The sequence below is a fragment of the Eumetopias jubatus genome, unplaced genomic scaffold (genome assembly GCF_037043125.1).
Source record: "Eumetopias jubatus isolate StellerSeaLion01/CBP00866 unplaced genomic scaffold, mEumJub1_p1.0 scaffold_8, whole genome shotgun sequence".
Lineage (NCBI taxonomy): Eukaryota > Metazoa > Chordata > Mammalia > Carnivora > Otariidae > Eumetopias > Eumetopias jubatus.
The window spans coordinates 56,328,864-56,354,307 of NW_028274814.1; the positions used below are offsets into that span (position 1 = coordinate 56,328,864).

General features: G+C 37.1%; 1 non-coding gene across 1 annotated transcript; it reads right to left on the bottom strand.

Annotated features, from left to right (window-relative positions):
• Positions 1–10,283: 10,283 nt before the first annotated feature.
• Positions 10,284–10,403, bottom strand: LOC114200914 (small Cajal body-specific RNA 11). Its single transcript, XR_003607544.1, has one exon.
• Positions 10,404–25,444: the final 15,041 nt, after the last annotated feature.

Below are 25,444 nucleotides of genomic sequence, written 5' to 3' on the forward strand. Positions count from 1 at the left end.
GGGCCATTAGCTATACATGTGTGATCTTAGCGAGACAAAAGAAACCCGAGGTCTTCAGGCCTTTTCTCTGGAACCAGCAGAGAAAAATGTCCCTTGCCTCTCTTGGCTCTGTGCCGTGTAGAGAACTGCAGCCCTTTTTCTGTTCCAGTGAGAAAACAGTTCACAAGCACTTTTTAGAAAACTTTATCTTGACCCAAAGTATATAATATAGATTTTAAATTTTGTAACTGGATGTCTCAGAAGGCAAGATTGATCTGCTCACAGGTCACTGGGCCACAGAATCAATGAGCACAAGACAGACTGGGCAAGAGATGGATGAGAGAGAAAAAACCTGTTTGTTTAACTCTGAATCAATCAACAAAAACAAGCCTCAGACTGGCAGCAAATGACTGGCAGATGGGCAAACCCCCAAACAACAAGGCAATGAACAGAGCAAAATTTACATTAAAAAATGTGCCTATTGAACACGATGAACACTATGGTAAATATCAACTGCCACGGATCAGGAATCAAAAGTCCCCAATTCTTGGGTTAGGAAACCGCCCAGTATTTAATGTCTTTGGGAGGGATGGGCTTTTTGCAATAATGTTAACAATAACTATAAATACATACATAAATGACAGCTATTCTCCTGATCCTGTTTCTGGTACCATTTCATGCTAATCATCTCATTTTGAAAGGCAGCAGTAAAATTTTGGCATTATGACAGTGAATCCCATTTCGAGCTTGTGATATGGAAGACTATGACTCTTTGTTATACTCTTGGATGTTCAGATATGGCCAGAGAATAAAAAGAGGTTAGGCTTTCATAGGCTGAATTATCAAAGCGTGACCTATATCCCCACAAATTGGTTTTTAAGTGAAGTGCCATGAAATCGATAAAAGGTTCCAGTAGGTAATGCAACTGAGTTTGTCAATTGGTTCATGAACTGTTGGTTCATCAAGTGGTGCTCTTTGTTTCTAAAGCACTAAGTGATAGATCAAGGAACAGAGTGCTGGCCCCAGGCCTTCCAAAATGAAGCAAGAGCTGCTGGGCAGTTGTGCAATGTTGTCAGAAGACAGTCTCAGCGTGTGCCAGAACATCAGCTCATTCCTAGCTGTTAGGAATTTTTTTTTTTTCGTTTTGAAAGACCAAAAGTACTTGAAATGAGAGGAGACAGAGAACCCTCCCAGTTCTGGGAAATTTGAGTGAAGGCACGACATCCGTTCAGTCCAGTTGTGATCAAATGACTTAAATGTTTCATTCTTCCACTTTCATTTTGCTTGGGAGAGTAACCCCGCCACGAGATTAACATAGATTAGAATCGAAATGTCCACAAACTGTGAACATCCCACCGGATGACTAGAATGGTGGCAGGAGAGCCAGTAATCTGAGGCCCTCAGTGACCTCTGAGGGGAGGTCCCCTTGTTTGGCTTCGACTTTTCAAAATTGCCTGAGAAGAGTGTTCTTTGTCTCTTGCCATTTGAAAAAGTTGCTGGAAGCTGTAGGTACGTGAGAGCTGATTGTCTCCGGTCTCCCCTTGCATGGAAATTCTTGGCTCTTTGCCTGGTTTACTTTACAGTTAACGTTACCTCATTATTCTTATTTTCCTCTGGTGTCCTGCCTTGAGGAGCTTTTCCTGAATATGACTTTTCTGTCTCTCCCCTCAGAGTTGACCATGCAAAAATCTAATAGAGCACGTCAAAGCACTGCCCTCAAGGATGTGATAATGGTGACTTCTGCCTATGCATCCCAGTCCATTATTCATGTCATACTTCTGAGGAGGTCTTTTCAAAGAGTCCAATCTGATATAGTTTCCTCATTCTACAGATTGAAAATCTGAGGCATATATTTAAAGTGGAAGAAAGTAGCAATTATAATGGTCAGGGGCCACAGTATTACAGTAAATTAAGAGAGCTGAGAATAGCATCTATTCTGTGCCCAATCCTTTGCTGGGTGCTAGGCTTTTGAAGGATATCAGTTCTGATGCTCACATTAACTCTCTAAATTAAATAGCATTGTTTTTATTTGCTGCTAAATTCCAGAACTAGGATTTGACCCCAAGCTTGTCTCCTTCCAAAAGTGTGATCTCTGTCACATCACACAGGGCTGCTTCCCAACTGAAATAACACTTTTATTACATATTTAAGTAGTCTATTAAGTGTTCATTTACATTAAGTACTGCATTTTATTACCTATCCTCACAAAAATCTTTTGTGCTTAATAGGGATTAACTTTTTCTTACAGATGAAGAAACTGAGGTAAACTGAGGTGAAGCTTAGGTCAGGGAAGATCCTCTGACTTAATACAAAGATTAATCACATTATAGGAAATAGGATTGAGGTCTTCTGTGTTGAAATGCTGTCATTTACATTAGATCACATCATCTGTTTTGGGGCATATATTTTGGGATAGACCCAAAGCAGTTAAGATCAATGATATATGTATCAGAATTTCCACAAATAACCACATAATTTTACCTGATGTTACTAAGGCTGTAGGTAAGAGGTACTATCATATGCTGTGAAGAAAAAAAGAATTGTGAGCTCCCTGAGAGCAGGAACCCTATATCCCCAACAATTAGCCCAGTGCCTGGCAAATAGGTATTCAATAAATAGTTGCTGAGTGAATGGAGAATAACTTAAGATTGACACATTGAGAGCTTGTTAGTGGGGACAAACATAAAATGAATAGACAGCATTTGTTTGTAGGTGTAATTGTAAAGCTGCAACTTTTCAACTTGTCTGTGAAGCCCACTGATAAAAAAAGAGAGAGAATACCTCTTCTCAAAAACCTTCACTAGGAAAATGTGTCCTGAGAAATGTTTTTTTTTAATTTGAATATGTATATCACACCAAATTCATCTATACATAGACAATCCCACTAAACTTACCAGTGGGGTATCTCTTTTTGGATACATTCAGAATGGCCTTATACATACCCTAAGAATTTGCTAGTTCTTCCAATCAATAATTAAACATTTCTGAGTGCCTATAACATCATGGTTCTCAATATTGGAGGTGCAGCAGTAAACAAAATGGAGAAAAATTCTTCCCTCATATACCATGCATTCTAGTGTGGGAAGAGAGAATAAACAAAAAGTTAAATATATACTCTGTCAAATGGGGATAACCACAATACATACAAATGAAACAGAATGTGGAGTACTAGTGTCTGTGCATAGGTGCAGTTTAAAATACGGTGATGTGGGAGCCCTCACACATAGGGTGATGTCTGATCAGAGATATAAAGGAGGTAAGTGAGCTATAGATAGGAGGGTGAGAAAAGCATTTTTGAAAATGGACTAGTAAGTACAAAGTCCCAAAGGCTGGGGTGTGCCTGTAACATTAAGAGGAAGGCTGGGGTCAGGACAGAGAGCAGGGTTTGCAATAAACTCAGAGAGGAGGGTGGATGTAATATAGGGCCTTACAGATTGTGAGGGCTCAAAATCTTCTCTGCACAGGAAACCATTAGTGGGCTTTGAGCAGAAGAACATGATTCAATTTATCCTCTATCAGGATTACTCTGACTGCTTACTGTATTATGAATTGACCAGGGGCAAGAGTGGAAGCTCTTAAAATGATCCAGGTGAGAGATGATGATGGTTTCCTGAGAGAGTAACAGTGAAGTGGTAAGAAGTGGCCATAATCTGGATAAGTATTTGAAGGCAGAATTGCTAAGCTTTGTCAAGGAACTGGATATGGGGTAGAAGAGAAGGAGATCTGTCAAGGATCATAGAGAGGTTTTTGTCCTGAGCAATGGGAAGGATTGAGTTGCCATTTACTAAGATAGGAAGGACTGTAGGTTGAGGAGGCTCAGGAGATGAGGAATTCAGTTTGCAGATGTTAAAGAGGCTGTTGGATGTAAGAGGCTGGAGCTCAGAGGAGATGTCCCTGCATGATGCAGAGATTGGAGGGGTGTCAACTTATAGAGGCATTTAAAGACCTGAGACAGAATGAACTCACCTGAGCAAATAGTGTTCATCTCACAATTGAGCATAAACAAAGATGGAGTCTGCACTCCCGTGTTTATTGCAACATTATTCACAGTAGCCAAAATATGGAAGCAACCTAAGTGTCCATCAATGGATGGATGGATAAAGAAGATGTGGTGTGTATCTCACATATATATCACATCATATATATCACATGTGCTGTCATATATATTGCATATATCACATCATATATATGTCACATCATATTTATAATTGCATCATACATGTATATGTGTATATATATGTATATATATATATCACATCACATCACATACACACAATGGAATATTATTCAGCCATGAGAAGGAAGAAAATCCTGCCATTTACCACAACATGGATAGATCCTGAGGACATTATGCTAAGTGAAATAAACCAGACAGGGAAAGACAAATACTGCAAGGCATCACTCATAAGTATAATCTTAAAGCAAAAACAAAACAAAAAAAAGTCAAAGTCACAGAAACAGAGTAGAAAAGCGGGGTGGAGGCTAAGGGAAATAGGTAGAAGAGGAAAAAAAAAAAGACTTAGAGCACCCAGTGAAGTAGAAGAAAAAACAGGAGAATGCACTATCTGAAAGCTAAGTAATAAAAGTGTACTAAAGAGGATTAATTAATGGTGCCACATGTTGCTGGAAAACCATGGAAGATGAGAGTAGAGAACTGATCAAGAGCTTTAACAATGGGAGATTATTCGTGACCTCAACAAGAGCCATTTCAATGCAGAGATGATTCCCAAAAGACTGGATTGGATTGGATTGGATTAAATAGAGCAGGAAGAAGAGGAATTGAAGGTAAAGATAAATATACCATTTTATATTTCAGTAAGTGCAGAGAATTGGGAAGGACCGAGATGACTGGAATAAGGAGGGGACCAGGTTGCATACTGTGGTGGCATGAGATTCTACTCAGGGTGGGTTAGGGAAGAGAGAGGGAGGAAAGACAGGAAGTGTCAACACGAAGAGCCCCTAGACTAGCAACCTCCACACCTAGGGGTAGTAGGATGTGGGAGAGAAACTAGCTTTCATGCTATGGGGCTGAGTGGGAATCTGTGGGATTCTGAGTGGGAAGGAGGCGTTTTTTTCTGTTGGAGTGAAAAAGGTGAAGGGAAATTTTGATGATATACTTGAAGACGTAGGACATTTTCCTGGTGATTGACCCTTTAGCCCAGATTGCTTAGAGGAATGGTTTTAGGAACTGGAAAATGGCAGGAGATGAGGTTAGGTTAGGAGATAGAGCCATATGGGTTTGGGGTCTCAGAGATTGGGTAATAACTTAGGAGTTAAGGGCTTCTTATGACTGATAGAAATAACAGTAATAGATATAAATTTAATAGGATTAAATTTGATAGTCCTAAAGCAAATTATAGAGAGAAAGTTGTGAGAGTATTGGAGATGAGGGAGGAGGAGATGGGAGAATTGCCCGAAGTATGAGGAGCACTGGGCATTCTATTTTGTGATATCTGTAAATGCCAAATATTTTGGGATGATTTATTTTTAGGCTTTTCCCTGACTCTGATCTTATGCTGTGTTATAACAGTCACTAAATAAATATCTGTTGAAAAAAAAGAGTCTAAGAATGAATACATGATTCCAGAAGATAACAAAGGGCTGAATGAAACTTCATTCTAGATGGGATGTAATAACTTGGGGTAGACCAGGACTGCTAATACGAACAACTAGAAAAGCCCGGTAAAATGGTGTGATCTGTTTGATGGTGTCAGAGGCTGTTGAGGAAATAAACGCCGGGAGGCAGTGAATTGGGAGGCTGAGATTCGGGATGTACCAGTCACGTGGCTGATTTTCTCCTTAGGAGAATTAGGACAATTCCTGGATTCTGGGGCTGCATAGGATTGAAGAGCGCAAACTAACTGGTGTTCGATGTCTAGTAGTTGTCGAAATGTCTGATGATTTCCCCTTTTCTTGGGTGTACAGTCCCCTCAGTGAATAAGCAGAGGACCCTTTGGGAAGGGACTACGGGAACACTCGCAGTATACGCTTCCGTGCTGTTACAGAATCCCTCCTCCTCGGGCTCCCTAGGACCCAGTCAATAGGTTCCAAACCTGAAAACTGTCTCGGTTCTGAAAACCTAGCAAAGAATTGTGATATTTTCTTGGCAATTTCCCTCATCTTCCTACCCCCCTATTCTTGCTCTTTTGTTGCTGTTGTCATTATTGACTTTGAGCAGAACCTTTGCCGGCTACCCACTTCTCTCTCTCATGGGGACGCCATTCTCCATTGATCATTTGCACTGTTCCCCGTGGGTCAAGCCCAGGGGGCTGCTCCTCAGCTCCCTCTCTGAGTTTTCTGGTGTTAGGATCATTGCTCTTTCCTACTCTCTAGGAGCTGAATCCCTTCAGTTTGGGCTGCTTTGGTTGCTCTCTAATGCTACCATTTCGTTTTTGTATTGTATTGTATTGTATTGTATTGTATTGTATTGTATTGTATTGTATTGTATTGTATTGTATTGTATTGTATTCAGCTTTTTGAGTTATTCTAGATAGCAAATTTCATCTGACATCAGTCATAGATGAGTCACAGAATATTTAGTTTAAAAACTGTGAATTAATAAATACCCTTTGCCTCTGGGAGACCCACTACCCTCTTAGCTCTTGACATTCAAATCCACCCATAGAGAAACAAATTAACATTTTCTTCCTAAAGAGAAAATTCGTTCTCTACAATATTTTTCTCACTGTTGTCTCATGTCCCTGCTATACTGTGCTTCTTTTTAACTTATAGTAAGTTACACTTTGGCAGTTTTGAAATATGGTTGTTGGGATTTCTGTGTTTGAGGCAAGACATCAAGTGTAGTATTTTAAAACATTTTTTAAAAGATTTTATTTATTTATTCATGAGAGATGGAGAGAGAGAGGGAGAGAAAGAGAGAGAGAAGCAGAGGGAGAAGTAGGCTCCCAAGGAGCAGGGAGCCTGATGCGGGACTCGATCCCAGGACTCTTTTGGGATCATGACCTGAGCCGAAGGCAGACGCTTAACCATCTGAGCCACCCAGGCGCCCAGTGTTTTAAAACATTAATAAAACTATATGTTTGTATGTTGGGAAGGAAGCTGGGGGAAGGGTTCTGGAGACAGCTGGTTCCTTAGTTACTGTCTTCCTGGGAAAACCTGGGGGTAAACTAACATTTTAATTGAAACTATGATTTTCATTCATCAAATCTGTTTTTTATCTTACTCCTTTTCTTGAATGAAAAGTGGCATGTGTTATATTCGCAAACATATTAGAAAAGCATCAAAGAGATAGGGTATACTTGAAATCTTTTTTGAAGTATGATTTATAAAGCAAACTATTCTAATTATAGTTAACATCACATGGCATTTCTGAAAACCTGAACTCTAGTTTCCAGAGTTAAAAATTATTTGCTGTGAATGTGTGTTTTAGATATTTAAAACGGTTGCTCATGTGCTCAAGTTCTGTGTTATATATATGTATGTATATATGTATATATATATATGCTTTTTAAATATTTATTTATTTTAGGGGGAGAGAGAGAGAGTGCGCTAGTGAGTATGAGCACAGTGGGGAGGGGCCAAGGGAGAGGGGGAGAGAGAGAGAGTCTTACGCAGACTGAGCTGAGCACAGTTCAACTTGGGGCTCGATCTTACCACCCTGAGATCATGACCCTGAGATGAAACCAAGAGTCAGACGCTTAACCAACTGTGCCACCCAGGCGCCCCATATGCATATGCTTTTTAAAGCTTTTCTTTTTTGGCAATTTATCAATTTTTATTGCTATTGATTAATATTTTATTGCCATATAATTGCTATCCTTTTCTATTTGCAGTAGGAAAGAGTATATATTAAGCATTATATTTCTCAGGATAACAATGAGAAATTAGCCAATATACCTCAAATTTCTTTTAAAACTATGAATTTATAATAGCAATAACTATCACTTATAATAAGTTTTTAATCCTCACAGCAATTCTGTGATACAGATCTTATTCTCATTTCACAGATGTAGAAATTAAAAGTCAGAGTTTAATACCAGCTTAGTGTTACATGCATATCAGTGGAAGAGTCAGGAGTTAAAACCACTTTGTAACATACACAAAGTAGCACTTGGTTATTCAATCAAACACTAATCTAGATTGTTCTGTGAAGGAAATTTGCAGTTGTGATTAAAACTGCTGATTAAATTGGTTGAACAGGAGATGATCTTGTATGGGCCTGAATCAATTCTTTGGAAGTCCTTTAAAATATGCTCAGGGCTTCTCTGAGTGGAGAGCCTCCCACCTGTGGTCATTAGCCTCCACTCCTGCCTCGGGTTCCAGCTGGTCCATGATGTTCTTTTCCTGACTGCTTGCCTAACAGGCCCCTCACTTGTGTAGGCAGCCCCCACAATTACATAAACAAAAAGGCATATATTTGCTTATAGATTTGATGGCCCACTGGTCTCCTTCTCTGGTTGAACCTTGACTAATACTCTTGCCTTCACTGCACATTTAATGCTTGAGCCTGAACTTTGTTCAAATTGAGAATAGAAATGTGGGGAGGGAGCAGTGAGTTTTAAAATAGGGTTCAGGGAGAGAGGAGCCAAGGGTAGAGTCTTTATTATTATATCTTTATGCCTCAGTGCTGAAACACAGAATTCTTTTTTCTACAACGAATTCTTTTCCTGTCATTTGAATGACTCATGTTCAACAACTTTTGACATCTTTTCTAAAATTACACGATATTAAAAAATATATAACTAGTAGATATCAGTCTTGGATTAATAACACTAGGAGGTATGACATATGAACATTTTTCAGTGTAAACCCTTGAATTTGAATCCAGGAATTTTGGATTACAAGGGAAAAGTTTTGCTGCTCTTAAATGTGTACATGAGAATTCACAGATTTGTGTCAACAGTACTTTTCTGCAGAGCACTCTCTTATAACCTCCTCAATAGTATCCAAGCAAAACAAATTTCTCTTTTAATTAATGAGTATTGGAATACAAAACACCTGAAAAAAATACTTTTATAGACTGAATGTTTGTGTCTGCCTCAAAGTCATACATTGAAGCCTTAATTGTACCCCCAGTGTGGCTGTCTATAGAGATGAGACCTTTAAAAGAAGTCATCAGGGCTTCATTCTTATGACCTCATTTAACCTTAATCCAATAGAATTGATGTCCTTCTAAGGAAGAGAGACCAGAGTGCTCACTCTGTCTCCTTCAGTGGACAAGCAAGAGGTCAGGTGAGCCCACAGTGAGATGTAAACTCCTATAAGCCAAGAAGACAGAATAAAACCTACCTTGCTGGCCCCTTGGTCTTGGACTTCCGGCCTCCACAACTGTGAGAAATAAATTCCTGTTGTTTAAGCCACCCAGTCTATGGCATGGCACCCCCAGGAGATTAAGAAAAATACTAAACATAAAAGGTAACATTTTACTAAAAATCAGTTAATAAATAAATTGTGCGTTCTTAACTATCTCAAAAAGCATAGACTACAAAAAGTTTTTTAAACTTTAGATTTTCTTAAGACCATCATTTTAAGCTATAAAAGTGCATGCAGACAGTGCAGTAAGCCTAAGAAATTTGGAAGAAAAAAATAGCAGGTTTTGCGATTTACTGCATTCAATATAAGGATCCATCTGCTTGTTGATCTCTGATCCGAATAATGAGGGAGACATTAGATTCCTTTCTGTGTTTCTGAGGTTGTTAGCTGTGTTTTTGCTGTGTGTCTCATAAAAAGCAAATACACATGAGATGATCTGGTGCACTCACTGAGAGAATGCGATGAAGAAAAAAGACCCAAATCATCCCTTTCACTTTAGGGACCGTAGAAAGTTCTAATCAAATTCCCACATGTTGGAGAATCTCAAAACTTTAACTCACTTTTTAATATCCAAAGAGGAAAAAATAAAAAAAAAGTGACTCCTAAGACTACACAGCAAAATCCAGTTAGTTATACTTTCATAAAATATTCTTCCTACTCCAATGTTTATACTTTTATTTGAAAACTCTCTCTGACTTCCAGAATGTTAGGGCAGTTTTCATGGCACACAATTATGTAAAAATTGTTATTAAGAATGATTTAATGCATGAACATTTAAGAGTATATATGGAAAAATATTTTGATTAAATAGAATAAACATGAGAATTGTTTAAAACCTAAATGTCATGAAAGTCTCTATTTTAAAATGCATTTTTTGATAAACTCGTATTTATGATAAATTCACTTTTTGGCTCATTGGCATTACGTTTAAAACACATGCATGCGCACACATACACATTCAAGCTATTTGACTTCTTTTTTCCTAGAAATAAGATTTTTCCAAGAGCCAGTGATTTTTTTTAAAGTTGTAGATTGTCATCTCTGAGAGCCAGCCCTATTCCTAGGACAGGCCTCCTAAACTGAGAGGGAGTTTTCTGAATCTTGCCAGACTCCCATAAGCCAATGAATTATAATTCCCAAAGACTGGATTTAGATATAAAATCTAAAATTCTTGACATTTGAATTGCCTTGAAACTCCCATTCTCAGTTAAAACTCTATACTTTGTTTTCTTTAAGAGGATTCACTACCTTTATTGATATATTTTTTCAGATCCCATAAACCCAAAATATAATTTTTAAATAGTTAAAAAATCTTCAAAGTGATTAACCATCATAGCTATAAAGTTATAAAGATAAAATCCTTACTAAATTTATGAAATTGGAATGTAATCAAATAACAAACCATTTGGGGCGCCTGTGTGGCTCAGTCATTGAGCGTCTGCCTTCACCTCAGGTCATGATCCCAGGGGCCTGGGATCAAGCCCCGCATCAGGCTCGCTGCTTGGCAAGAGGCCTGCTTCTCCCTCTCCCACTCCCCCTGCTTGTGTTCCCTCTCTCGCTATGTCTCTCTCTCTCAATAAATAAAATCTTAAAAAAAATAACAAACCATTTAAATGCCAATTAAAAGTTTAAAAATAAGTATCTAAAATGATCTTCATAAATTATACTTAAAAAACTAATAATGGCTATAAAGGGATTATAATGGTGATATCTAGGCCTTATTTGCAATTACTTGCATAAGATATATAACTACAAATTATTCTAATGCACTTTAAAGCACGAAAAATATAGCAATCTTTGAAAGGATTTGGGGGGAAATTTCATTTTTTACACAAGTTCAGGGAATTATATATCTATGGAATCTTTGAATCTCAGCATTGCAAAATATATCACATTTATAGCCATTAAATGAAACCAGGTGAATTACCAAATTAAAGTCCTAGAGACAAAGTGAAATAATTTGCTTCATTTGTAGTTTGTAACTAGGTTAAAACTTAATAGAATACTCCATAATAATTCACATAGGCCACTATATAGATTATTTATGCTTATTAAAGAATCTATATATAGAATATATATTTAATATATAAAATATATATGTATATATTCTTTTCCTTAATCCACATCACCTAGTTAGCCCATCCCCCCAACCTCCTCCCCTCTGGTAAATCAGTTTGTCCTCTATAGTTGAGTCTGTTTCTTGATTTCTCTTTCTCTTATTTTTTTCCCTTTGCCTGTTTGTTTTGTTTCTTGAAGTTCACATTTGAGTGAAGTCATATAGTATTTGTCTTTCTCTGACTGACTTATTTCACTTAGCATAATACTCTCTAGCTCCACCCATGTTGTTGCAAGTGCCAAGATTTCATTCTTTTCTATGGCTGAATAATATTCCTCTGTGTGTGTGTGTGTGTGTGTGTGTGTGTGTGTGTGTGTACACACCATTCTTCTTTATTCATTTGTTGATGGACACTTGGCTACTTCCATAATCTGGCTATTGTTGATAATGCTGCTATAAACATCAGGGTGCATGTATTCCTTTGAATTAGTGTTTCTGTATTTGGGTAAATATCTAGTAATGCAATTGCTGGATCATAGAGTCATTCTATTTTTAACTTTTTGAGAAACCTCCATACAATTTCCTACAGCGGCTACACCAGTTTGCATTCCTACCAACAGTGCAAGAGGCTCCCCTTTCTCCACATCCTTGCCAACACTTGTTTCTTGTTACTGATTTTAGCCATTCTGACAGGTGTGAGGTGATATCTCATTGTAGTTTTGATTTGCATATCCCTGATGATCAGTGATGTTGAGTATCTTTTCATCTGTCTATTGGTCATCTGTTCGTGTCTTCTGCCCATTTTTTAATTGGATTATTCATTTTTTGAGTGTTGAGTTGTATAAGTTCTTTATATATTTTAGATACTGACCCTTTATCAGATATGCCATTTGCAAATATCTTCTCCCATTCCATAGGTTGCCTTTTAGTTCTCTTGATTGTTTCCTTCACTGTGCAGAAGCTTTTTATTTTGATGTCCCAATAGTTTTTTTTTTTGTTTTTTTTTTTTTTTTGCTTTTGTTTCCCTTGCCTAAGGAGATGTGTCTAGAAAGAAGTTGCTGTGGCCAAAGTTGAAGAAGTTACTGCCTGTGTTCTCTTCTAGGATTTTTATGGTTTCATGTCTCACAATTAAGTTTTTAATCTATTTTGAGTTTATTTTTGTGTATGAATAAACACATACACAATGTATGGACTCTGATTTCAGACCCAAGTTGCAACCTTTGTTCCTTCATGGGCTTTTAGTTCTGATTACATTGGATTATTCTCCAACAGGACGTAGTCTTGGCTGCACAAATGATTTCTGCAATGATATCCCAATTAAAATAAAAAGATTCCTATGAACCTATGAAAATAATTGTTTCCATTAAAATTAAAGATTTAATAAAATATTTGTTTCTGAATTATGAGAACCAGTCTTATGGATTTCTTATAGAAAAAAGATACTATTTAAAGAATATTTCATTTCAGTCTGTAAAAGCATAGTCTAAAAAGCTGAGTGTTGAGTGTTTATAGCAGCAATTTCTACAATAGTCAAAGTATGGGAAGAGCCTAGATGTCCATCAACAGATGAATGGATAAAGAAGATGTGGTGTATATATACAATGGAATATTATGCAGCCATCAAAAAATGAAATCTTGCCATTTGCAACGACATGGATGGAGCTAGAGGGCATTATGCTAAGCGAAATAAGTCAATCAAAGAAAGACGATTATCATATGATCTCACTGATATGAGGAATTTGAGAAACAAGACAGAGGATCATAGGGGAAGGGTGGGAAAAATGAAACAAGACAAAACCAGAGAGGGAAACAAACAATAAGAGACTCTTAATCTCAGGAAACAAACCGAGGGTTGCTGGAGTGGAGGGTGGTGGGAGGGATGGGGTGGCTGGGTGATAGACATTGGGGAGGGTATGTGCTATGGTGAGCACTGTGAATTGTGCAAGACTGATGAATCACAGACCTGTACCCTGAAACAAATAATACCTTACATGTTAATTAAAAAAACCCGAGTGTTAGAGATAAAAAAAGATTAAGAGGCTTTCATATACCCATCCAAAATATCAATATTCCAGGGGTTCCTGGGTGGCTCAGTTGGTTAAGCATCTGCCTTCAGCTCAGGTCATGATCCCAGGGTCCTGGGATTGACTCCCGCATCGGGCTCCCTGCTCAGTGGGGAGTCTGTTTCTCCCTCTGCCTCTGCTTCTCCCCCCTGCTCATGTGCACGCTCTCTCTCTCTCTGAGTCTCTCTCAAGTAAAATAAATAAAATCTTTTAAAATATCAATATTCCAAACAAAACATATATAATCACAAAATAGATTCCTTTATCCATTCATTCAGTCCTATGTGGTTAATTATTGAGGAAGGGTAATATTCTCTATTGAGATACATGTGTAACTACGTCATGAGGATTTGATCAGTGTTTCCCTTGAGGGTTGAGTAGGGGTAAGATGATCAAACTTTCTTTTTTAATGAAGAGGAGAAAGGCACAGGCCTCCCCACCTCTCTTCCTTAGAGTGTCTCCTTGACACATTATTGTTTCAATAAAAGGCTCAAACTTTTGATTTGACAGTGCAAAGTCTTAGTCCTTCTGACCATTGATTGGAACTCTAAATACCTTCAGAATTAGTTCAGGATTGTCTCTTAGGTTATCAGGAGGTAATCACAGGTGTATCATTTTAAATCCCAAGAAGATTTGAGAAGTGTTAATTGTTCTTTTTCCACTTAAGTGTATAAATATGTGTGAAATTCTATTCAGCCTTTGTAGACACTTTCAGGCTACCTTCTCATGCATGCAAATATGAAATGGTTACTCACCAATCAATTTTGTTTGCTCTCCCTCTTTAATAATGGTGTGGAAGGTGTTTTGTTGGTTTCCTGATTGTTTGCAGGAATTGTAACATTATCTTATAAGGTATAATAAGATGTTACTTGCTAACAAGTTAGTCTGCCATAATTTCATGGATGTTGCAGAACATACAACACTCCTGGGTCAGAGACAAGGGACTGTTTATTACTTAAACAGTGCAAGCAGCATGATCATCACATTCACATCGGCTGGCCTTGCCTACCACTTTCTGGAGGGACCAATGGAGAGGGGAGAGGTGGATGCTGTGCAGTGAGTTTGCATTATAGAACGTGGAGTTTAGGAAACCCAAATCTTTTATAATAGGCTCCCAGGAAATGAAATGAAATTTACTTGAAGGTGACATTAACTTTATTAATCTGGACTGTAAACAACTTTGTCCCTAGCTGTGGAGAGAAAACTGTCTTCCAAGTCTGTTTGTTATACAAATATCCTTGGAAAAATGATCCAGAGCAAAGGTAGCCAGTGTTTATGCTTGTAAACATATAGAAATGAAAGAGATCCTTGGAAAATTGTCTTCCAATAAAGGTGAGAAAATATTCTTCACAGTGAGGGCATTCTAAACCTCCAGAGCCTTCCTGCAGAGTATATAGTCTGTGAAATATATTTATATTAATAACAATTTATCCACACAAAATTAACTGTTTGGTAACCAATACTTCAGTATTCTAACTTAGAAATTATCTAGGGCTATGGATTGCACAAATGGACTTCTGAGTAGACAAGCTTTAAAAAGACTTTATGGGAATGATATTAGCTTTTCTAATTAGTAGATCACTGTATGATGCTTAGCTCAGATTAACTGTATGATGCTAAGCTCAGATTAACTAGTCCCTTCAAGAGAAAACAAATGCAAATATTATAAAAATACTTTTTACAGTTTTACTGTATACTGACAGGGAAATTATGGGTTGCTGAGGATTTTTTAATCCAAAATTGTCACATTGGTCTGATTTGTTCAAGATTCACCTCACTGACATTAATTTAATCACATGAAAAAAAAAGCCTCTGAGCTAACAGTTTTGGTGAGAAAGGTTTGTTTGTTTGTTTTTCAAAAAGCACATTTTTAAAATATCAGAAGTTTTGAGTCTTTATATTCTGGGAATACTAGAATTATCTCCATGTTGACTAGTTTCTATATGAGAACAGACCTTATTTATTTTTCGAGACTTTCTGTCTAATATATTGATACCCCCTGGAGCAGGAAAATATTTCACACTCATACAATGAGAAGTAAAGCCTTTTCTCAATTACAGACACAGATGCACACACAGACTTTGCAACTTTACTTCACAACTTAAGACAAAGGTCAAAATTCAACACCAACACACACAAATCACTGGTTCAGATCCCAAAGTAGTGTTCTGTTTTCTAGCAAGCATGAAATACTTTCTTAATTGATTTGAATTCACAAACTAACAAAAAAGACCAGTAACTGAGATAATCTGTTATCTCTCCCCTATCAGAGAACAAATCTGGGTCTCCACCCATGATAGATCTTTAATGGTCAAATCATGAAAACAGATTTTCGTTTCTTGCTATCCTATGCAAACCAGAAGCAGAACCAAACTTAAGAGATAGAAAATAAAAGCATATAATGAAAAATTAAAATAATAAAGAAACAAGAGTCAGTAAAGTTAATTTATTACTGCTTGGTATTCTTTCTTCTTTTTTCTTTTCATTTTTTTTAATTTAAATTCAATTAGCCAACATATGGTACATCATTAATTTTTGATGTAGTGTTCAATGATTCATTAGAGTATTCTTTCTAAGAGGAAAGAAAATATGCGCTTTGCTTCTTTGGACATCTCAGTGAAACCTCCAAAACTCTCAGGGTTTTTTAGAAGTTCAAAAAATAAACTCATATACAGGGGAGCACATCAAAGATTCATTAACTAGTACCCAAACTTGAAAGGAACGGGTTCAAAAATATATAAACAAAACAAAACCAGAGTATTCATGGTGATCAGATGAAAGAATGGTGGGGAAATATTGTGAAGTTACATGCCAAACTGGTGTGATGATTAATTTTGTCACCTTGACTGGACCAAGAGGTACTCAGATATTTGGTTAAACATTATTTCTGCATGCATCTGTGAGGGTATGTGTATGTGTCAGCTGCTACCTCAGCAGAGAAAGATTTTAATAATCAAGTGGATAGAAGGACTTGTTCTGTGGATAGTAGTCAGTCTCTTTCCTCAGCCACCCTCTCATTGTCCAATGGGTTCATAAACAAAGTGGCCATAGGGGCAGGGATGGAGATTATTCATGGGCTCAGCAACATGGACCTCTACCATCGCCAATTGTGGAAGAGTCAGTGTTTCATTCTTGCTGCAAGAGATACTTAACCTGAATCTGGCTTCCCCGCATGCCGTGCTTCTGCCTTATCTGCCATTATGGTATTCCACACAGTGTTGCTTCTGATCAGGGAACTCACTTCACAGCCAGAGAATTGTGACAATGGGCTCCTGCTCGTGGAATTCTCTGGTATTACCATAGTCCCTCCTATCCTGAAGCAGTTGGCTTGATAGAACACAGGAATGGCCTCTGGAAGACTCAGTTACAGTGCTAGCTAGGTGGCAATACCTTGCAGGGCTGAGGCAAGGTTCTCTGGGAGGTATATACACTCTGTATCAGTGCCCAGTATATGGTGCTCTTTCTTCCATAGACAAGAATCCAGGGATAGAAGTGGGGGTGACACCACTATTAACCCTAGTGGCCCACTAATAAAACCTTTGCTTCCTGTTCTTGCAACCTCATGCTCTGTTCTGGCCTAGAAGTCTTGATTTCAAAGGGAGAAATACTTCCACCAGGAGATACAACAATGATTCCATTGAACTGGAAATTAAGTCTGCCGCCCAGCCACCTTAGAGTTCTCATGCCTCTGAATCAACAAGCAAAGAAGGGAGTTACTGTGCCAACTGGAATAATTGATCCTGACTACCAAGGGGGAAATTGGATTACTATTCTACAGTGAATGTAAGAAAGAATGTCTGGAATACAGGAGCTCTCTTAGGGCATCTCTTAGTATTACCAAGCCTTGTGATTAAGGTCAATGGAAAACTATAGTAACACAATCCAGGCAGGACTGCTAAAGGCCCAGACCCTACAGGAATGAAAGTTATAAATACCAGCTATGACCATGTGACCAATTACAGAAATAAGGACTGTAATTATCATGAGTATTCCTCCTGGTTTTGTTATAAATATTTTTTTTGTGTGTATACATATATATGTATATGTATGCATATATACAAAGATACATACAAAGGTATTTTCCATATATATTTTTTGTTTTCCCCACTCTTATTTTTTTATCATGTAATGTAAGATATATTGACTTTATATCATAATATTTATTGTTAATTTTACATCACAATATTTAAGTTATGGGATAATGAGAAGAAGAGTAAGCATCACTCAAGGGCATTACCTTCTCTTCTGGGGAAGATATTAATGCATTTCTGGTTGTATGCAGGAGACTTGTATGATCTTAGGTGGAGTATGGCCTTGTCTTTATTTGGAGAGTAAGTGTAGTTCAAGGAGATGTGTATGGATGCCAAGTTAAGATGGTGATTTTATGTGTCAACTTGTCTGGACCCCTGGGGTTCCCAGATATTTGGTTAAATATTATTTCTGAGTGTGTCTGTAAGGGTGTTTCTGGATGAGGCTAACATTTGAATCAGTTGACCAAGTAAAGGAGGTTTCTCTCCCCAGTGTGGGTGGGTCTTATTCAATCAGTTGAAGGCCCAGATAACATAAAAGACTGAGTAAGAAACTGATTCTTTCTTACTGCCTGTGTCTCTGAGCTGGGACATTGGTTTTCTCCTGCCTTTGAACTTGGTCTTAGACTGGCACTTACACCAACAACTCTCTTGGGTCTCAGGCTCTCAGACTTGGACTGAAACTGTACCATTGTCTTTCCTGGGTCTCCAGCTTGCTAACTTCAGATCTTAGATTTTTTTCAGCCTCCATAGTTGTGAGCCAATTCTTTATAGTAAATTTCTCTCTCTCCCTCCTTTTATGTATGTGTGTGTGTGTGTATCTCCATTCTGTTGGTTCTTTCTCTGATGAACCCAGACTAATACAACTGATTAATGCCATACAAGTCAAAAATAAACCAATAAAAAGCTAAAACTTTTGAGTTGTAATACTCCCTATGGAGAGGAATAATGCTTCTTAACATGAGAAATTCATTTTCAAATTCATTGCTAACTTTTATTAGCCAGGAATAATAGGCATTGCTATCAGATTTCTACAAGTTAGTTTACAACCTTTACAGAGTTGTAAAATAGCCTAATTAAGGGCAGATGGCAAAACAAAACTGGATAAATACTTCTAGATAATTAGATAAACTTTTAATACGAAAACTAATTTCTTATTCAGTTTGATCCAAACTGCCTCTGAAGGGGGAAAATGCCTACAGTAAGATAATTCCTTTTTAATATTCAAGTTATATTATCAGTGTACACTTTAATCTGGGTATTTCTGAAGTTTGGTCGGTGTATGTTACTATGCATATCAATAATGCCCAGCTCTCTAGGTTACAGCTAAGACTCTGGAAAATTAGGTGAAATATCTCAAAGTGTACAATAAACTAGCATTTTCCTACGTCATCTATCCCCAATTCCCTACTATACCAAAAGCTTGAGTAACTTTAAATTTTGCAAATGGTATTCATTTGTGAAATTTTAAGATGTTCCCTGGGTATGAGTTAGAAATTCAACATTTTTAAATCCCCATCGAAGAGTCTCCAATTCAACAAATACTACTAGTAACATTCATACAAAATCAAACAATTTTTTTGTTGTTAAACTCTTTTGGCCAAGATGTTCAATTCCACCAGATCAAGAGTAGAACATACTGTTTTATTTTTAGATCAGTCTTTTAAAACGTAAAATTTTAGAAGTGTTTTTTTTCTCTAAAAAAAGAAGATGAATTATAGATTTAGACATGAATTTCTAAAAAAAATCATAGTTAAAAGATCGGATTATCTGGGAAGAGCAACACAAGTAAATTTTTGCTCAAATTCTGGGAGGGGAGGGGTTTGTCTTCCTGATCAAATGCAAAAAGTGCTTTTGTTGCACTTACTTGTGAGTTACTGACAACATTGGAGGGACAGTTCCCCACTGCCCCCCCTTCCTCCCACCGGATGCTTGTAATGCAGATTCTCAATCTTTGCTGCAGGTAGAATCACCTAGAGAGCTTTTTACAAAAATATTAATGCTTAGGATACACCCCACACAAATCAGAATCACTGGGGATAGGACCCGCGTATCACTATTTTTCAGAACTTCTCCCGATGATTCAAAATACAGCCAATGTTTGGAAATACTGGTACAGTAGATTTTCTAGCTGCTGGCTTGTTTGTTCCTGACATTCCTTCCCAAGGTTTTCAAATACTTGAAAATAATTGTTACTATAACTTCTTTTGAAATAAGAGGCTTGAAAATATACTCATAAAATTCTTATTTTATCATTTTCTTAAGAATAGACATGTTCGGGGGCTCCTGGATGGCTCAGTCATTAAGCGTCTGCCTTCGGCTCAGGTCATGATCTCAGGGTCCTGGGACGGAGCCCCGTGTTGGGCTCCCTGCTCAGCGGGGAGTCTGCTTCTCTCTCTTCCACTCCCCCTGCTTGTGTTCCTGCTTTTGCTCTCTCTCTCTGTCAAATAAATAAATAAAATCTTAAAAAAAATAGACATGTTCTTCTGCTAATATTTGAAAATATACACCTAAAATATATATATCTTGATAGAATATAAGAATGTGCCCCCACATGATTGAGAGTATATCATTGATCTAGATGTATAATAAACCAGACTCCTATTTGGTCATATCGATGGCTTTAACATATATGTGGGTGTGAGTGGGTGTGAATTGGTCAGTATCATTTCAAAGCTGCAAGTAGTTTTTCTCACAGATGGATGATGCATTCTTTTTTGGGGGAAGATAGTTTTGTTGCTGCCAATTGGCCTTAATGCTATGCAAAGTTAAAGCCAATATCCTGTTCTGGAATGGGGGAGAGGGGTTAAAGACAATAAAGTCCTGTTCTTCCAAGAATAAATATTGTAAATGGTTTTTGTTCTGGGAAGAGTTGCTCAAGATCCCTTTTTGGGGGCATCTGAGAGTGGTGGTCTGGAGTCCCTAGTGGGAAGATATAGGGAGGGAGATGTGGTGGTTCTTGTAATGATAGCTGAGGGGAAGCTTGCTCAGCTGAGAATTATCTAAGAGGAACTGTGGCATAGCTGAGAGATTTTATATGTTTAATTCAATTTCGTGTGTGTGTATGTGTTTGTGTTTCACTGTATTCCTCTTTTTTTCTACCCAAACCTTTAGTAGAATCTTGTTAAATCATGTTGGCTGCCCTTTGCTGTGGGAGTTGGGGACTGTTCTGAGCCCATGCTGGAATGAAGTACCAAAGTGGAGAGCAGCAATGGCCTGAGGAAAGAAGTTTCCAGCCTGCAGGAGGAGATCCAGAGTAGAAAGGAGACCAAGTCTGCCTCAAGGAATGGAGAACTGGGGAGCAGTGATAACTGGAATAATCCTGGAGCCTGTAAACATTCCTTGGTGATTCTAGAAATATCGAGGGAGGAGAAAGTCTTCCAAGACTCAGTTGTTGAGGATGATGCTATTTATGGTAATGTGAAGGGTGACTGCTGAAAGGTGAAGCAGAGACAACTAGGTTGTAATAAGAAAAAAAAAGCCAACTTTATAAAATAACTATTCATTCTATCAGTCAACAAGCATTCATTAACCGTGTTAATAGCGCACGTTTTTAGAAATTGCATATTCATTAATTATACATATATGTATAAACCGAGCCAGATATAAAAAATTGTTTTCTTTAATGAGACACGTTATTAAAAATAAGAACTATATAGCCAAGCACTTTGCCACGCACTCTACAACTCTACATGCAACACTAGTAATTGTTATTCACAAGGGTTAAGATTTTGATGGGACAATCTTAAAAAAAATTGCTGTAAAAAGTGTACACTTCTTATGATTCTATTTCATGAAGTTTTTGCTTAATATTGTTTTCACATATAGTATTTCAGTTTTATTTCTGGATGCAATTATGTAAAAAAGATTTGTGTAGGGGTTGATCTGTGAAGAATCCCTTGTAGCAGGATGACAGCGTGATGAGGCAAGGTTAAATAGCAGGGGAGCTACGCAGCTGAGGATCATCAAAGATCAGCATAGGAAGGAAACCCAGGATATCGAAGCCATCTGGCCAGAGAGAATTTAGCAAATCCTCACAAGGAAATCTAGCTTTCATTAACTTTAGTTACAACCCAGAACAGAAATGTTTGAAACTCTCTTAATAAAACGAGTGGTTCAAGATTCCAGAGGAGGATATCCTGCAATGATGTCTTCAGACATGCTGGGAATTTCCCCCCCTCAAATATCTCCAGCGAAAACTGAAAACAAGTGACAGATATTCAGTCAGTAGGCACATGAGTACATTTTTATCTAGATGAGGACATTTAGAAAAATGAAATGGTAACCAAAGTACTTCTCACAGAGTTGGCATTATTGTTATTGGTGATAACCCTATAAAGCTTTGGACGTCCATTTATATCTCTGTTGTTGTTGATTTTCAGCCTTGCTTTTCCTCCAAGGCTCCTCTTTTCTTTGTCCTTTTCCCGGGCTGGTCCAGTTTGGGAACAGACTTTCTCATTGACATTTCTTGTAAAAAAGTGGATAGTTACCAAAGAAGTGATAAAATTGAAACTTTCCAAGTTAGAGATTTTAGGTCCATTTTTAAATTATATCTGAAGATGCATTCTGATTGAGTTTACAACTTGAAGTCCTAAGGCTTCTTGGGTTCCATGAAAAATTACATTTTCTTCATTTGACAAATATTCGTTGAATGCCTCCTTGTACCGGACACTGTTCTAAATACTTGGAGATAAAGCAGTGGAAAAAAAAAAAAATCCTGATCCCATGATGTTTACACATTTTACTTTGGTTCATAATTTAATCAGAATTCAACATCAGAAATTTTAGAAATCATGATAAATCTTTCAGTGTGTATAAAAGGGAAATCTAGCTGTCTGGTAGCAAGGAACAATGGAAAGGGGATTGGCCAGAGCATGAGGGGAGAGGTCCAAGGAGAACTATGATTTGGGAATATGGAAGATTTTTTTGAACATGGAAGGGAAAAAGTGGGGCATCCAAGTCAAAGCCCTGGTTTTAATCAGAAGTAACATTTAAGAATAAATGGAAATAAATCAACTTGTGAAAATATTCTGTAAGGTAGATCATTTAACTGATGGCATAAGAGTTATATAAAGAATTCCCAGTAGACAAATAGTATTTTGGAATATATTTCATGTAATATAGCAGCAGAAAAAAAATCACTAAGAATGTCATGCAGATACATCTGAAACTAATGTAACACTGAATGTCAACTGTACTTCAGTAAAAAAAAAAGTCATGCAGAAAAGGAAATAAATTCTCAAATGAATCTTAGAAAATGGAATATGGTAGTTATACTATCAACATAAAACCCTTTTGTTAGACAACACCAACTAAATATTATCATACCATATTAACAGAATGTAGTATAGTTGATTTCTCTAATACAGAATCTGAGCAAATCCATTCAAATATACACAGACACATATGAATTTGAATTGGTAACATATTCACATACTTAAAACATAAAAATATAAAAATATACCTGGAATGAATTTTCTATGCCCTTCTTGTAGCATATACTCTATGTTCTTTTGCATCTTGAAGTTCTTTCCATGTTAATCCATATTAATCCATTTATAAAGTATTTCCTGGTCCTTTTTTATTTTTTAGCAATTGCAAATTATGCTGTTGTGTGATTATACCATGATTTATGTAATCAGCCTTGTACTAATGGAACTTTGGTTGTTTACTTTTTTACTACTATAAATAATTTCACAACAATAATCATGTACATAACAATTTCACACACATAGCAATATACATTTAGGATAAAATTCTAGGAGTAGAATTATGTTGCCAAAGAGTAAATAAATTTTAATTTTGATAAATGCTGCTAAATAGCCTCTCTAGTGGTTGAACCAATTGGCTCTCACTAAAAGTTCACAAAAGTTACTATTTTCCAACAGCCTTGTGAACATAGCGTATTTTGGATTTTAGCCTATCAAGTAGGTGCAAATTTTGTGTCACTGTTGTTTGAATTTGTTTCTCTTAATACAAGCCTGTTTGGGTATCTTTTCACATGTTGGAGAGATACTTGTGTTTTATTCTAGAAGAAACTTTTTTTTCATATCCTTTGTTCATTTTTCCATAGAGTGAATTGCCCATTGTCTGTGATATGAGTTACATTTTTCCCAGGTGTGTAATTTGAATATTTTCACCTTGCCTTTTTCTTTTTTGCCCCTTATAAGGTGTTTTTTTTTTTTTAAACTGAATTTTATTTTATGGCTTCTGAATTTTATGTCAGAGATAAAGGCCTTCTTCACTCTGAGGGCAAGAATTTTCCATGTGTTCTTTTCTCCGAGCACTGTTATGGTTCCACACATATGTGTGTATGCGCACACACATGTACAACCTGTATATCAAGCTCCTGAATTTATTGATTTGAAATTTACCCAGGAGTGGACTCCGTTTCATCTAATTCCACGTGTCTCCCCAGTTGTCTAAACAGAATTCAGTGAAAAATTAATCTTTTCTAAAATGCCCCCATTTATACTAAATTTACAAGTATACTAAATGTACAAATATACTAAATTTACAAATATATTTAGGTCTATTTATACTAAATTTACAAATATATTTGGGTCTATTTCCGTTCTTCTGACTTTGTACCATTATTCTTTATGTTATGAGATGCTAAAACTACAGTTTTAACTACTAAAACACAGTGGTATAATTTATCTTCTAATTGCTCTATCAGGTATTATAAGGCCTCCTACCTATACAGTACTTTAAGCACTTTGGAAATAACTTTTAAAATCTATAATAAAGAACTGATGTGCATAGGCCATGAGCCAGCAATACAACTCCTAAGCTTATACCTTGGAGCTGTGGTTCTTAAATGTGAGTGTGCAACAGAATCGTATGCAGGGCTTCTTCTCCCACAAACTGCTAAGCTCTAGTCCTAGAATTTCCAATTCCATGAGAGTAGGACCCAAGAATTTGCATTCCTAACAAGTACCTGGGTAATGCCGGTGTTGCTGGTCTAGGGACACACTTTGAGTATCACTGCCCTGAACCACCTGCCATATGCGTAGAAAGAAGTAAGCGTGTACAAGAATGTCTCAGCATTGTAGTTAAGAATTGGGAAAACCTTGTGCTCACTTCGGCAGCACATATACTAAAAAAAAGAATGGGAAAAACCTTAAAGTTTCTTCACAAAAGAATGAGTAAATACATTGTGTTATGCCGCTGGTGGAATTTTCTACAGCTGTTAAAATGAACTAGACACACGTATCAAATGGATAAATTCCATGGAACATAATGTTGAGGACCAAAAACAACAGGGACCATCATTTGGTCTTGGTGGGGAAAGTGGATGCAGAAAGGGCACGTAGAACACAGAGGAGAGGGGTGCCTGGGTGGCTCAGTCAGTTAAGCATCTGCCTTCAGCTCAGGTCATTATCTCAGGGTCCTGGGATGGAGTCCCACATCAGGCTCCCTGCTCAGCAGGGAGTCTGTTTCTCCCTCTGCCTCTACCCCTCCCCTGGCTCATGCTCTCTTGCTCTTTCACTTGCTCTCTCTCTCTCAAATAAATAAATAAAATCTTAAAAAAAAATTAAAAACACAGAAGAGAAAAGACACGGGGCAGTCAGGAAAAACAGTAAGTTTCAGAAGAAATTTTATCGTGATACTAAATATTAAAACATTATAAATAATACTATAATATAAATATATCTCAAAAAGTATAAAAGTCTGGGAATTATAAACACTAAATTCAGGATAGTGATAGCTTAGGGCAGAGGCAATAATTGGTATAATTCAATATTACTGAGAAGAGGAATACAGAGTGGATAGACACATTTTAATTCTCATAAATATTGCCAAATGGCCCCCATAGAGGTTGTGCCAATTTACTCATTTGTCAAGTTTTATGCCTTATCCAGGGTGATGAGTATGATCATACATTATATTGTTTCATCTAATTTTGTTGAATGCCTGAAATAGTTCATCTATAAAAATTATTAAGGAATATGTGACTGTAAGAAACTGCCCCCTTTTCTGCCTACCTGTCCTCAAAATTTCCTAAGGGAGATAAAGAAGGTGAATAATAGTCACATGCCCTG